The sequence below is a fragment of the Coffea arabica genome, chromosome 1c (assembly GCF_036785885.1).
Source record: "Coffea arabica cultivar ET-39 chromosome 1c, Coffea Arabica ET-39 HiFi, whole genome shotgun sequence".
Lineage (NCBI taxonomy): Eukaryota > Viridiplantae > Streptophyta > Magnoliopsida > Gentianales > Rubiaceae > Coffea > Coffea arabica.
This window is the reverse complement of record NC_092310.1, coordinates 49144981-49161708: the sequence shown is the minus strand read 5'-3', so window position 1 is coordinate 49161708 and position 16728 is coordinate 49144981. Positions and strand designations below refer to the sequence as shown.

The 16728-nt window shown below is 34.4% G+C and overlaps 1 non-coding gene across 1 annotated transcript; it reads right to left on the bottom strand.

Moving 5' to 3' along the window:
- Positions 1-5430: 5430 nt before the first annotated feature.
- Positions 5431-5537, bottom strand: LOC113743765 (small nucleolar RNA R71). The gene has a single exon (XR_003461194.1). It is a non-coding gene; the product is annotated as a small nucleolar RNA R71 (small nucleolar RNA).
- Positions 5538-16728: the final 11191 nt, after the last annotated feature.

Here is a 16728-nt window from a genome sequence, read left to right as displayed (position 1 = left end):
TCTAATATATATTTATGCATTCTAGTTTACTTGATGAATATTATCACATTGTAATGTAAAATTCCTTAGGAATTGTACGGTAGTTTTTTTTTTTAATTGTAAAGGAGTTAGATATTAAAAATGTAATAATTTTCTAAAATAATATTACTATATAAGAAATAGGCATCATGACCATTTCTTAATATTTGGAATCGAGACCAATTTGCTATATAGTCCCCAACCAATTATTTGGGATTTACAATGTGATAAGTGTGAATATAGGGACTAAAGAAATTTACAAGCATTGCAGCAATCATTATCAGAGTTTTGAGGTTAATTCAAGAGACATAAAAAGTTTGGGCAAGAGTTGGATTGGCAAAAATGATAAGCGTTGGACAGTTGAAGAAAGCCCTAATCTATTCTTTTTTTCACTCCTACAGAATCCAGGGAGTAAAAAAAGGGAATATAACTAACAATAAAAAAAAATTTTCTGAGGGAATCCAACTAGAATTTCTTCTTATTCTCTATACTTGACTTGAATTTTGAGCGTAGGAATAATTTGTAGCAAAACCGAATCTTAGACAGGAAGAAAACGACATTGAAAGAATTTGGAGATATTGGACATGGATATCTAAGGGACTTAAAAACTAATCATCCCATGTACATCAACATTAATTGATACTTTGCGAAAAAACACAAAAAAAATTAAAATAGTTGTGCTTGATTTTTGTATCCTAACAAAAATTCTCAACTTTCACAAGAGGAAAAAAAAAATAGTTTTGATAAACAAGAATGCAAAATCTGAAGTCTTATCTAAAAGTCAAACTATGAATTAATTATTGCCCATTAAAATAAGTAACATGACGAAATCATAAAATTGATCCTTATTTTTTGTTAATTGAATTATAAAGAGCAAGGCAAATTTGGCAAATAAAAAAGTCACAAAAAAAAAAATTAGCTCCAGTTTCCAGTCTTATACTCAATTTAGTATAACGTGAAAACGTATATTAGAATCTCAAACCATATATGAAATACGCGGGAGGTACCGTGATAACTCTCATGTCCCAAATTTGGGATAAATAATTTGATATTTTTATCGACCCCTATTTCTTTTAGACCTGCATTTGCATCATAAAGTCCTCAATTAGTGCCAAATTAACCCTATTCATCTTTGAAGAAAGTTTTACTCCTGCCAAAATTCAAGCACTAAGTCACTAATCTGCACCTTTAAGAAGGTTGTTTTAACCATTATTATGGACCTGTATTCAGAAGTAAAGCTCATTACGCGGTAATCGCTAAATTTAAAATAACGGGGCTGTCTTAATCCATGCCTTTAGTGAAACCTCAAATGCTTGATCTAGATAAGGTGAAAAAGAAAATCTGAATTTGCGGCAGCTAAATGAGAGTGAGATTATCTCGTAATAGAGGGCAAAAAAAAAAAAAAAATTTTTTTTTGGTCATGGATTTCCTTGCAAATTAGTATAGTAAATTCTGTGCATGATGTAAATAACCACGACAACAATATTATTATAAAACAGAACAAAGGGACACCTCCTAGCACTCTGGCACTAGCCAGCCACTCCACAAAAGGAAATGGAAGTTTTATGTATTTGCCTAAAACTGAAATTGAAGCATTCGTTTGAAAAACAGGGAATAATTCGGAATGAATTAAGTCTTAAGAAACTTTCCAGTTATGGAATGGATCAATGGAAAGGTTGGTTAAAAGGACATTATCAATATGATTTACCCTCGATTAGATGATTCGGTATTGTTCCTCCAACGATCATAGTACCAAGTGCTTCCTGCCGAGCTCTAATATAATCAGATTTATAAGTAAGCATTTCTTGTAAAATATGAGTAATACCAAATCCTTCTAGAGCCCAAATCTCCATTTCTCCTACCCTCTGAGGTACTTCTAGTGGGTTGAAAGCCATATCAACAGGTCTTCCATCATGCAAATAAGACATATCTTGTCTAGTCAAAATTTTTGAAATAATACTTTTGTTTCCGTGTCTTCCAGCTACTTTATTGCCTACTTTGATTTCATATTTCTGTGAAATATATACACGAATCATTTCTGGATTATAACTAGAGCCCCCAATTTTTGCAGATTTCTTAATTTGTTTTCTTCCCCATAGAGGAAAGAGGGTCATCCATTGGTATGCTATATTTATATGCATTTTCGAACTCCTTCTAACGGCCTGTACATTCTGTTATCTTTTCCAAACAGATGATCCATTAATCCAACTGATGGAGGTTTATAAATGGATATAGTTGTTTTATTTCCATTGGAGATTAGGAATAGATGGACTTTCTATAGGACCTATTTTACCAACGGATTCACAAAACTTTAGCGACTTTAGTAGCTTGGCCAGTTACTAGGAATTCTTGATTATTTAATTTCTTGATGTTAGCGATGTACAGTGCTCAAATAGGATTATTTTCTTCTCGGGGCCTTCTACTTTTTTTCCATTATGTGGGAGTTAGAATTAATTCCTGTTTATCTACTTCTATCTTTGTGGGGCGGAAAGATACGTCCGCACTCGGGACAGACCCACTTAAGATTCGGACAGCAGATATGGTGACTGTCCAGAGAAGGGATGGGAGATTAAGACTGCAGATATGGTTCCTGGGACAAAGAAGGTCCTTAAGAAACGGGTTGCTGCCATTCTGGAACCAGTGAAAGAAAGTTTAGCAGAGGAGAATGGTGATGCATTAAAAGAAAATGAAGAGAACCCTTCAGATGCAAAGGACCTGGGTACTTTCCGCAATTGTTGTACCAAAACTTCCCTTCTCTTATGGCATGACATATCTTCCAATATGGAAGTCTTTGATAAGAGTTTATTTTACGTATTTTTAAGTGTATTTTATTAGTTAATTTTGAGTTGATTATTTAGTTTTATAAATAAAATAAATAGGTTTTTGGTAAAATTATATATTTTTGGTAAAAGTGGATAATATTGCATTTTTAGTGATTTTAATGGTAAAAACTTCATTTTTATGCAGGAATGATGATTCAATCACCAAAGGATGTCAAATGAGGTGAAAATAGAAATTTGGTGATGAATTCAAGTGGTAACAAGAAGAATGAAGTGAAAAACGTTCAAGTGAGGAAATGCAATACAAGTCAGTTTTGACACTCTTCGGTATTTTGACCATATCTGGAGCTACACTTATCGGATTGAGGTGATCTTTATATCATTTTAAAGCTAAGAAAGAGACCTACAATTCGTATGAAGACATCGAAATACAATTCTGCCATTTTCATGGATAAAAAGTCAGAATACAAAAGCTGCACTCTGTGGTCGGAATCTGAAACAGGGGTTTTACCAGGTTTTGGTATTTTGGTCATATCTCAGGCTAGACAACTCCGATCTGGATTATTTTTAGAGCATTGGAAAGCTAACTCAAAGGGTTACAACTTTGGCGTTTTGCACAAAAGCCAGTTCGGCCTTTATGATAGAGAAAATCGCAGATGAAGTAAGGCCAAAGTGAATACGCGAGTACACCAAACGTGACTTGTAACCGCGTTTTGTGTAGGCGCGTTTTCTGGCCGTAATTCTGCAATTTGCTCAGTCAATTTTCTTATGTTCAAACTACTTTCCAGCTACAATCTGCAAGAGAATTCAGCGCACATGCCTCAGAAGACAAAAGGGCAATAAAGATGGCTTATTTTCAAGTCAAAAATATTGGTTTTTGACTATGCTAACAAAGTGGAGATTTGGGAATCAAAGTTTAGAATTTGACTTGGAAAAATGGAGCCTTTGAGGAGTTTTTATGCAGAGACAATGAGGGAGGTCTGGACATCCATTCGTAGCTTAGCTTCTTACAGAAAAAACATATTCTCTCTAGCTAGGTACTTGCAAAGGGACAATTGAGGTTTCATCTTGTAATCATCTAAGTTCAAGACAAGGAGATTTTTGGAAGGCTTCACCATATCTTGGCTAAGACTTTCTTTACTCTTTTTGTATTTGTAAATTCATGATGATTTGCATTAATGAAGTTATGAGTGTTTCATCATTCATGAGTAGCTAATTTCCCTTATCTAGGGAGTAGATGAAGCTTATGGCCAAGTGATATGAAGTGATTGTGATTTATACTTGTTATATCTTGTATTAACTTATCTACTTGTGTATGCTTGATTACTTGTTGTTGTTTGATCACCAATAATAGGTTTATAGTTGTTTTTACTCATTAAGAAATGGTAAAAATAATGGAATGACACAAGTAGAACTTGAGTTGTATATTCATGAGAATAGAAATACATTCAAGTGGATGAAATCTGCATTTCATGTGTAAATAAGAACAGATTTAGTATTTACCAAGAGATTAGGAAAAACTAATCTGTTTTAACCCATTATTATCATGAGAATGTGATTTTGGTATTTCTGGAAATGAATCCTTGGTTAAACAAGAGCAGTAACAAGTGTTGAATTAATTCATTTTAGATCTTTTGTGTCATAAGTGGAATCTACATCCCTAGTTCTTAATATTTAGTGAATTCTACTCCCCTTGAGATATTGCAATTTTCTAGTTAAGAACTCTTGTAGTTGAATTACATTCTAAATTTTCTGCTCAATTTTATTGTGAGTCTAAATAATAGAGTAAATTAGTATCTAATAATTGTTTTAATTGCTCCTCGTGGGATCGACCCGATACATACCCAATATTATGATTTTGGCCTGTATACTTGCAGAAAAACGGGTATAATTCGGAATTAAACTTGCACTTATAATAAAAACCCGTCAAGTTTTTGGCGCCGTTGCCGGGGAGCGGCATTATTAGAGCCTAATCAACTCTATTAATTTAGACAGATTTATTTTTATTAGTTGAGCTGATTATATTTAATCTTATATTGTAATCAGTTTTTGACAATTGAAATTGTATAATATCTCTTATTTCTGTTTGTAGTGTATGCACCGGGTGTCTCGGGAAGTTACATCTTTCGATCCAGAAATTGAGAGGACACTACGTAGACAAAGGAGGCATCCACCACAGCAAGAGGAACAAGAGATTTGGCAACCTATAGAGGAAATCTCAATAGATCTACCATTTGAGGAAGAGATGGCCGAAAATGAAGCAAATAGGCGAGTTCTACGAGATTTTGCTTTATCAGGAACACCAGGATCTCAAACAAGTATAGTAAGGCCAACGGTAAATGCTAACAATTTTGAAATTAAACCATCACTTATCCAAATGGTTCAACAATCTCAATTTGGAGGTAATGCAGTAGAAGATCCTAATTCACACTTAACTACATTTTTGGAAATTTGTGATACAATTAAAATGAATGGAGTTAGTGATGATGCTATTAGGTTACGGTTGTTTCCATTTTCATTAAGAGATAAGGCAAAAATGTGGTTACACTCTCATGCTCCTAACACTTTTACCACATGGGATGATTTATCAAGGGCATTTTTGAATAAGTATTTTCCACCCGGTAAGACTGCTAAGCTAAGAATGGATATCACTGGTTTTAGTCAAATGGAAGGAGAATCATTATATGAAGCATGGGAAAGGTTTAGAGATTTGTTACGGAAATGTCCACACCATGGACTACCCGAATGGCTGATTATACAAACCTTTTATAATGGTTTATCTTTCACCACTAAAACTATGATTGATGCAGCCGCAAGTGGAGCTTTAATGGGTAAATCACCCCAAGAAGCTCAGAATTTGATAGAAGAAATGGCCGCAAATAACTACCAATGGGCCAATGAAAGAGGTAATACGAGACGTCACGCAGGTATGATCGAAATGGACACTCTCAATATGTTGAGTGCCCAAATGAATAACGTTATGAAGTTATTGAGTAGACAATGTGGAGTTAGCCCAAGTTCGTCTAATGCTCACGTAGCTTGTTGCTCTTTCTGTGGAGGTGAACATGATATTAATGAGTGTGTTGATTCTGAGCAGGTACAATTTGTCAATAATTACAACCGAAATGCTCCAAATAATCCCTACTCGAATACTTACAATCCGGGGTGGAGAAATCATCCAAACTTTGGATGGAAAGATCAAGGCAATCAACAAAGGCCAACCAATCCGCCGGGATTTCAACTAAGGCAACCACAGGCTGAAACTAAACCAAGTTGGGAGATCGCGGTGGAAAAACTTGCTAAGGTGACTTCGGATAGATTCGAGCGAGTTGAGGGGCGGTTGGACCAATTAGCTGGGATGTACAGAAACTTGGAGGTTCAAATTGGTCAAATTGCCAATGTGATCAACAATAGAAACCCTGGTGAATTACCAAGTAAAACCGAAGTGAATCCGAGAGAGCATGCCAATGCAATCATTCTTAGAAGCGGTAAAACGGTTGAGGGATTTGATTTTGAAAATTCAGGTGGTGAAAAAGACAAGAAGCAAGCAATTGAAGGGGAGCAAGAAAGTCAAAATGATCATGTTATCATTGATATTGATGCACTTCATCCCAAATTAAATTCTCATTTAAATTCTAATGTGATACCTTTTCCTCACAGGTTGAAGAAAGATGGACAGGATCGGGAGTTTGAAAAGTTCTTCAAAATATTTAAACAATTGCACATTAACAATCCTTTCATTGATACTATAACACAGATTCCCTCTTATGCACGTTTCTTGAAAGACATCATGTCAAAGAAGAGGAAAATTGTAGATAATGAGATGATAGCATTAACGGAAGAGTGTAGTGCATTGATTAAGAATAAACTCCCTCCTAAATTGAAAGATCCGGGAAGTTTTTCTATTCCTTGCACTATTGGTCAATTGCATTTTTCTAATGCTTTATGTGATTTAGGTGCAAGTGTGTCACTTATGCCGTTATCGGTTGCCCGGAGATTGGGACTTCAAGAGCTAAAAGCTACCAATATTACATTGCAATTGGCGGATCTGTCAATCACACGTCCCATGGGTATTTTGGAAAATGTGCTCATAAAGGTAAGACAATCTATAATACCTGTGGATTTTGTTGTCTTAAATATTGAAGAAGATGTGAGAATGCCAATTATTCTAGGACGACCGTTTTTAGCCACTGCACGAACTATAATTGATGTAGAAAAATGTAAACTTATATTACGGGTTAATGGTGAGGAATTGGAATTCAATTTGGATCATAAAGAAGGGAGTATAGAGCCTACTGCTCTTGTTTCTAATATGCCATCTGATGAAAAGGTTAACCAAGAAAGGACCGAAGAAGTTAAATTTATAAATGTCCTTGGTACTAACTTTCATGGTGTAGGAACAAAGGAGGAGAAGATAAGGATGGAAGTTGGCTTAATAAATTCGCCATTTCATGAAGAAAATGGTGAAAAGTTGAGCCAATTCAGAAAAGAAAAGCAAAATCCGCTCCAAGGTGAAGTTGAGCCTCTCTATGACAAGTTTAATATTCCTCCTTGGCATTTGAGGAAATTGGACTATGAAAATCAATGCATGGTTCACCACATGGTGGATTGGCTCGGGAGTTTCGACCCATGGGGAGAAAATCGCTCCCTAATGCTCTAAAGTGATTCAACTTTTTTGGTCGAGCCAACGACTATAAACAAAAGCGCTAATTGGGAGGCAACCCAATGTTTATGTTATTTGTGTTAATTTTTTGTGATTTTTAGACTTAAATAAGTGTTTTAGTTAATTTGTTGTTTTTGTGTTATAGGGTTGGCAAATGGAAGCAAGAATGACCATTTGAGGTGAAAAGGACAAACTTTGATCAAGCAACTCAACCCCTCGATTTACGTTAAAGGTGTTTTTGATTCATTATAAAGGGGTAAAATGCATGTTTTTAATGTTTTACATTTGTTCCAATCAATAAAATTGACAAACAAATGATCTATGATGCATTTGGAGTCATTGGGGTACCATTTGTAATTTTCAAAAGTTGAAATTCTGCTAAAAATCGCAGCAGAAAACGCGTTTCTCAAGCAAACGCGCTTATAAGTCGCGTTTCAAAGAATCGCGTTTTTCATTCTGCACCTGCAGACAAGAAAACGCGCCTTCAAAAAACGCGACCTAAAGTCGCGTTTTAATGGAAGCCGCGTTTTAAAGCCTGAATCGACTCCAAAAACGCGACTTTGAATACGCGACTCAAAGTCGCGTATTACTACACAGTCGCGTTTTGATTGCTGCGAGATTTCTGCATAAAACGCGACTTCAAAAAACGCGAGTTAAAGGCACGTTTTAAGTCGCGTTTTCTGTGACTAAATATAAGGTGCAGAAACGCGATTTCAGCTTCATTCCTTCCTCTTCTCCATTTCCAGGCGCGTTTTTCCTCTTCCTTTCTACCCAACTCACAAATCTTCATTTTTACTCCATAATCTTGCTAGAAATTATCAACCCAACACCTTTTGAGCTTCATACAACCTTTTTAACTGATTAAAATCCAAGAAAAACACCTTAAATTCAGTTTTTGAAGGATTGAAGGTTAGGGTTCTTCAACTCTAATTTCTTCAATTGGAGGTCAATTGGAGTTTTTTTTATAGGACTTTTTGCAATTTTAGCATCACCAAACATCCTTCTACGTGATTGAGGTAAGTTTCTTCATCAAATCTTTTGATTTTAGAAAGTTATATTTTTTTATCCTGAGCTATCTGACATCTTTTAATGTCAAAAATTTGATGATGTATTTGACTATTTTTGAATTTATTCATGCTTATTGAGACTGTTTAAGTATGTTTATGAGTTTAAATGTAGCAATTTGTTGGTCATTATTGCTTTATAAATTCATAATTGCTATATTTGAAGGAAATCGGAAAATGAAGTTAGGGTGTTTTTGAGCCATTGGTGATGATTAATTATGGTTAAGGATGGTTAGTTGATGATGATTGGGCATGTGCATTGTGTATATTGAGTAATTTGGTTGATTTAGTGAGTTAATTGGTTTAATTTTTGCTTAAACATGATTATAGCTAAAGGCATATTATTATTGTTAATTCTAAATAGTTATAATCATAATTATTGTTAATTTCACTGATTGGGTTATAATTATTCAATATCTTGTTTCAATTGGTGATTTTGAACAATTTTTGGCAAAAATTATGGCTCTTCTTGATTCGGTCTTTTACATTAGTTATTGGACGAATTATCACTTGCAAGGACACTTTAGAGATTATTTGGATCATTTTCGGATATTCATTGCCAAATTGTGCAGTGTGTCTAAATACATGTGGTTAATTGCAACATTTTCTTTTAGGTACTATGCCAAGGGGAAGAAGAGCGGTACTTTCATCCTCTAGTAGTGAGGAGAGAGAGGTTAATGAAGAGATGGACGTGTCTGAGGAGGAGAGTTCACCTTCTCCGCCACCAGTTAGTCGACAGCCTGGTGAGGGCAGCTCCCGTGGAGCGGGTAGATCGGTATTTGACAGTGCTAGGTTCAATACTCGCAGGAATCAAGAATGGCATGAGGAGCATGCTAACTTGGAATTCCTGTTCGAGATGCATGTCAACCCAACAGTTGAGATGATGTATAACATCTCAGAGGCTTTTGCTCAGCTAGGATGGGCTCCAATTCTCACCCTTCCAAATCATTACTACCCAGACTTGGTACGCGAGTTTTACGCCAACATTGAAAGTAAGGCGCGCCATAGTGGAGAAATAGTTGAGTCCTGGGTGCGTGGAAGACAAATCACCTTGTCACGTCAAGATTTGGCTGCTATTTTGGGGTGTATGGATGACGGACTTCCAGTAGATCTGAAGAAGGAGTTTGTTCCCCCGAATAGGAGGTGGGATCCATCATTGGCCATGGCCAGATTTGGTCTCGAGTACCAACCTTTTCGCTCTACAAGGAAGGAGACCATATTGGCAAATGTGTTCGAACCTCGTCATCGTCTTATCATTTATATGATGGCTCACAATGTTATTCCTAAGAAGACGGGGCACACGGAGGTTCGCAAGAGCGATATCTACTTCTTGGATTACATGTTCCATAACCGGACGTCTCCATATGCTCACATTTCGCTGCCTGACATCATCATTAGCCACATTCGGTCTACGGCGAGGCGTAAGACAACTTCTTTCAAATTATCATTTCCTCGTCTACTGACTTTAATCTTCCCGCATTTTGAAGTTCGGTTGGAAGGCATGAGGCGGGAGAATGTTCCTCCACGAGCTGAAATGACTCTTACTACTCTCTGTCGGCTTGGTATTGGCACGGGGAACATTCCACCCCCTGTTCAGGAGCGGCGATAGAAGGCTAGACATGGTTGCGATGAAGCTGGTCCATCTACTGCAGCACCACCTCCTCCTCCGCCACAAACCAATTGGCAGCGGCTTTTCGATCGCTTGGACGACATCGACCATCATTTAGCCCGACTAGATACTCGCCTGGGCCACATTGAACATCATCTAGGCTTACATCCACCTCCTGTCGATGATGATGAAGATGACGATGAAGAGGATGATTAAGGCTGCCCTTAGGCTGGCTTTTCTTTTGTTTGCTTGTTTGCGTGTTATTCTTATCTTTTGTTTGAAAAATGTTAACTTACATTCCTTATTTTGGATTTTGGAACTTGTGGCAGTAACTAGTAGATCGTTGACTGTAGATGGTTGAGCGGTCGATGGCTCATGATTCAAGGCTTCATTGGACCGCAGTCATTTCACTTGGGGAGTCACTTGTTCCTTTCTTTTGTTTCTTTTCTTTTCTTTCCTTACACATTGAGGACAATGTGTATTTTAAGTGTGGGGGGAGAAATATGTGTAGTACTTGTGGTTTTAGTTGTGTTCGATATAATTCTTGTGCTTAAATTGTGTTTCTTGTGGTTGCTGGCAGGGAGATATAGTCCACTTTTAAAGGGAGACTCTGTCAAAATTTTTCCAAAATCTTATACATATATATGTTATTAACTATAATAAATAAATAAAATTTTGTCACTTATCCTTTTGAAATAAATATATGCGGTTTTGATACTTCTTTTCTCATGAAATTTGGAAATGATTTTTATGTGATTATAATTTTTACATCTATAGGAAAGTATATCTAGTAAAATGGAGAAAATTATGCCTACATTTTGTATATTTGATGAAAATTCTTCTTTTTATCTAATTTTATAAGATAAGCAATTAATATGGTTAATAAGTGTCATACTCTTCTCATGATTACTCTTAGAGGGAATTTTATTATATATATATATATATTGAAAAAAAAGGGGTTATTCTACTCCAATGATTCTCGTACCGAGTAACCGGGGGTTGGCATCTACAAATGTCGACATTCGCGTAAAAAGGTACTTGAATTAAGAGTATGCAAAGCAACTTGAGTATGTGAAATGTTGAGTAACCGGGGATCTGCATCTAAAAATGTTGATCTTCGCGTCAAAAGGCATTTTTCACAACTTAAGTAATATTTAACCCTTAAAATATATATATATATAAAAAAGTAAATTAAATCCCTCTTTAAGAAAAATAAGAAGTTGATCATGAGATTAGTTAGCATCTTTATTGACTATAGGAGTTGCTTGCTTGCAAAATTGGATAAAAATAAGAAGTTGAGTTGAATTGGTAAAATTATGGTATACTTGGCTCTTCTTTGCTTGATATTATGAGTACTTAAACTTAATGGAAAGATCACATAAGGGTTATTTACCTTGATTCAAGGAAATGGAGTTGAAATACTACACATGTTTATTTTCAAATTTTTGAATCATTGATGGTTGGAATTTTATATTGCTTGAGGACAAGCAATGATTCAAGTGTGGGGGTATTTGATAAGAGTTTATTTTACGTATTTTTAAGTGTATTTTATTAGTTAATTTTGAGTTGATTATTTAGTTTTATAAATAAAATAAATAGGTTTTTGGTAAAATTATATATTTTTGGTAAAAGTGGATAATATTGCATTTTTAGTAATTTTAATGGTAAAAACTTCATTTTTATGCAGGAATGATGATTCAATCACCAAAGGATGTCAAATGAAGTGAAAAATAGAAATTTGGTGATGAATTCAAGTGGTAACAAGAAGAATGAAATGAAAAACGTTCAAGTGAGGAAATGCAATACAAGTCAGTTTTGACACTCTTCGGTATTTTGACCATATCTGGAGCTACACTTATCTGATTGAGGTGATCTTTTTATCATTTTAAAGCTAAGAAAGAGACCTACAATTCGTATGAAGACATCGAAATACAATTATGCCATTTTCATGGATAAAAAGTCAGAATACAAAAGCTGCACTCTGTGGTCGGAATCTGAAACAGGGGTTTTACCAGGTTTTGGTATTTTGGTCATATCTCAGGCTAGACAACTCCGATCTGGATGCTTTTTAGAGCATTGGAAAGCTAACTCAAAGGGTTACAACTTTAGTGTTTTGCACAAAAGCCAGTTCGGCCTTTATGACAGAGAAAATCGCAGATGAAGTAAGGCCAAAGTGAATACGCGAGTACACCAAACGTGACTTGTAACCGCGTTTTGTGTAGGCGCGTTTTCTGGCCGTAATTCTGCAATTTGCTCAGTCAATTCTCTTATGTTCAAACTACTTTCCAGCTACAATCTGCAAGAGAATTCAGCGCACATGTCTCAGAAGACAAAAGGGCAATAAAGATGGCTTATTTTCAAGTCAAAAATATTGGTTTTTGACTATGCTAACAAAGTGGAGATTTGGGAATCAAAGGTTAGAATTTGACTTGGAAAAATGGAGCCTTTGAGGAGTTTTTATGCAGAGACAATGAGGGAGGTCTGGACATCCATTAGTAGCTTAGCTTCTTACAGAAAAAACATATTCTCTCTAGCTAGGTACTTGCAAAGGGACAATTGAGGTTTCATCTTGTAATCATCTAAGTTCAAGACAAGGAGATTTTTGGAAAGCTTCACCATATCTTGGCTAAGACTTTCTTTACTCTTTTTGTATTTGTAAATTCATGATGATTTGCATTAATGAAGTTATGAGTGTTTCATCATTCATGAGTAGCTAATTTCCCTTATCTAGGGAGTAGATGAAGCTTATGGCCAAGTGATATGAAGTGATTGTGATTTATACTTGTTATATCTTGTATTAACTTATCTACTTGTGTATGCTTGATTACTTGTTGTTGTTTGATCACCAATAATAGGTTTATAGTTGTTTTTACTCATTAAGAAATGGTAAAAATAATGGAATGATACAAGTAGAACTTGAGTTGTATATTCATGAGAATAGAAATACATTCAAGTGGATGAAATCTGCATTTCATGTGTAAATAAGAACAGATTTAGTATTTACCAAGAGATTAGGAAAAACTAATCTGTTTTAACCCATTATTATCATGAGAATGTGATTTTGGTATTTCTGGAAATGAATCCTTGGTTAAACAAGAGCAGTAACAAGTGTTGAATTAATTCATTTTAGATCTTTTGTGTCATAAGTGGAATCTACATCCCTAGTTCTTAATATTTAGTGAACTCTACTCCCCTTGAGATATTGCAATTTTCTAGTTAAGAACTCTTGTAGTTGAATTACATTCTAAATTTTCTGCTCAATTTTATTGTGAGTCTAAATAATAGAGTAAATTAGTATCTAATAATTGTTTTAATTGCTCCTCGTGGGATCGACCCGATACATATCCAATATTATGATTTTGGCCTGTATACTTGCAGAAAAACGGGTATAATTCGGAATTAAACTTGCACTTATAGTAAAAACCCGTCAGTCTTTCAAAGAGAAAATATTAGATCGAAAGGGTTTTTTTTTGGGTTGTTTGTCGAATTTTATGTATTTATTCATTTCTTTAAGTATGAGCATTGAAAAACGTCTCCAGTGCTTAACATACATGACTGTTGCTAAACAAGCAAGTGCTTAATTGACAGTCTATCTTTTGCTATCAGTGGAATATGTAAGCTTATGGATGCATTGTGTACTTTGGTAGCTTAATTTGTATAGCCAGGGCAATTCTCCGTACCCTTGTCTTGATCTACATTCTGAGTTCATTTGACTTTAGAATATCAAAAAAAAAAAATCATGATAATGACTCTTCTAATCCATTTTTTACGTACATCTATTTCCCAATTCCTAATGATGACAACATATTTCCATAATACAGTGGACGTTCTTTGTTCTTGGCTTTTCAGTGTAGAAGAAAGGTTTTGATTTTCTACTTCTCATTCTATTCTGGTGCCCGGTGAAAATTGTAAAAAAAAAGCTCAAGTATATTGATCATTTGGGGTGACATTTACGCGTACTCAAGTTTGTTTGAGGTTGGTAGATAACTTTAGATCTCTCTAGACAAGATATGGAGTTTGTAACTGTTAGAATGAAAATTTACTACCCTTTACTGATATTGACATTTTATTTCTTTACAAAAAATTAACCGAAAATTTTTTTCATAGTGAGTAAAATTATAGTTACTAGCGATAGATATCATATTTGCTTGCTAATTACTATTCTTTATCTAAATTTTTGAGTATTAATCAAATCTAGAGCGGAATTTGCACTCGAGGTAAAGTCTTATACGAATTTTTGTTGGTCTGGCTGGTGAGAATTAAGAAATGTACCTTCAATTTCATTTCCAAATATGCAGGCTCATACATATCCTAAATTACATGGACCTACATATTAGCATGTGAAGCAGTTCATTTAATGCTAAAGTGAATGAGAGTATATCTAATCCTTCAACCAAATTCGATTGTATGGTATTTGTAGTCCTTTAACCATGTAATTGGCAGAATCCGTAACTGTTATTTCAACATTCAGTGCGTAGAAAACACTAAAATTCCTATTATCATGGTTCAAAATAGGCTTAACTCTAAACTTTTTTTGAGGTTGTGAGGCATTTTCAGAAAATTAGTTTCCCATTTCTGCCATTCAAAGTAGGAGTCGCTATTACTAATGTTCATTAATGCATGAAAATAATGCACATGAGAGGGCCAAAATCAATAACACAAGGTTGATTGGTAATGTACATTGAGAAAATATGCAACAAACTACTCTCAAAATTGCTCTTAATCATAGTTTTTTTTTAGTGCAAGTGGGAGGTTTCGAACTTGGTATTGCTCACTTACACTTCCTTTCCTGTATCACCCAACTCATCCCTCTCCCCTTAATTATAGACATATAATCATAGTTATCAAACCCTACCCTGGGAGGAATCCGGTGAAAGAAGTGGGTCAACGGGTTACTGGTTCAACCAGTGGGTGAGTGATCCAATCGATGGGTCACTAAATATATTTAAATATTATATTTCATACTTTTTGATATGGTTGAAACTATACTAAAGTATACCATAGTAAATACTTAGTTAGTCCAATTTATTATAGAATAATTAATTCTTATAAGAATTAACAAAATCTAAATTTAATTACTAGTCTACCAAATTTCAAGTATAAAATTTTATTTAAGTGTAATTATCTAGTTTATTTACGAATTTTAAGTGCAAAAGGTTATTAAGAATAATATTTGTCTTAAAAATAAATTGTGTAATATGTTATTTTTAAATCCATTTCATAACTTATAGAATTTGGGGAATAATAAATTTTATTAAAAGATTCCAAACAAATTTTGTTTTGAAGAAATAAAATAAGAATAAAGTTCTAATATATAATATAGAAGGACTAAATAAGCACAAAATGGGTTGTTGGTTTAGTGGTGAGTGCATTTTATTCCTATACTCGAGGTTTGAATCACCATTGCAACATTTTCTAAAAATTTTTAACCCAACAACTAGGTTCCTTACAAAACCGTCTAGTTCAACCGTTGGTCCTTGATAAATCAACGGATTTTTTACACAAACGATCCAATTAATAATCGAGCCTGGTTTCATGGTCGGTTCATCGGGTTGACCGGTTGAATCGCTGGGTCGGGTCAGGTTTAATAACTATGCAAATTTTTAACCCAACAACTGGGTTCCTTACAAAACCGTCCGATTCAACTGAGTTGATCGGTTGAACCGCCGGTCCTTGACAAGTCAACGGATTTTTTACACAAACAATCCAATTAACAATCCAGCCAGTCTTCATGGTTGGTTGACCGGATTGACCGGTTGAATCGTCAGGTTAGGCCGGGTTTAATAACTATGCTTATAATTGTTGGTAATCACGTAGTAGCAGTAGCAGTTGGAGTAGTAGCATTGAAAATAAGTTTATATTCTTCATTCATCAACTCGCTATTACATAAAACAAACTAACGTAACTTGCAACTAACAAATCTCTATAAAAATTTCAACAAAACTACTTGCTAATAAATTAAATTAATCTAAATTTTAGCAAAAATATTTGTTAACAATTTAACATGATTTTTTGTTAACAAATATGCTAACAACTGTATTTATTTAATAAGTAACTAAATTATTCTAGCACTAAATGAATCTAAAAAATTCTACAAAAGTTGACATATCTTAACAAAAAAGGTTTACTAGTACATAACACATAGTTATAGTGCTTGCTTTAATTGTATTCTAATCCTATGCTGCAAGTACATCCAATACATACTATTAAAAAAATGATTTATAAAGAATTTCAAACTTTTCAAATTTAAATATTGTATCTTGAAAATCATGAACGAACTTTTCTCTAGATTGACATCATAAGCAATTGAAAAGTATAATCATTAACTTAATAATCGATACCATAGCATTTGGTAATAAATCTATTTGAAGAAAAATTTGTTGACGCCCATGTTATCTAAATAGGATAGAATAATAATGTTTAAGCCACATACTTGATTTATGAAAATAAGGATAATAGGACACAATTCTATTGCTTTAAAATTAATGACATCTATTTTAAAGAATTTGGACGTTTCACACACAAGAATTTCAGTCTTACTAGGCAGGATTCATCATGCAAAAGGATTAACGTAATCATTTCAAATTAATTTTT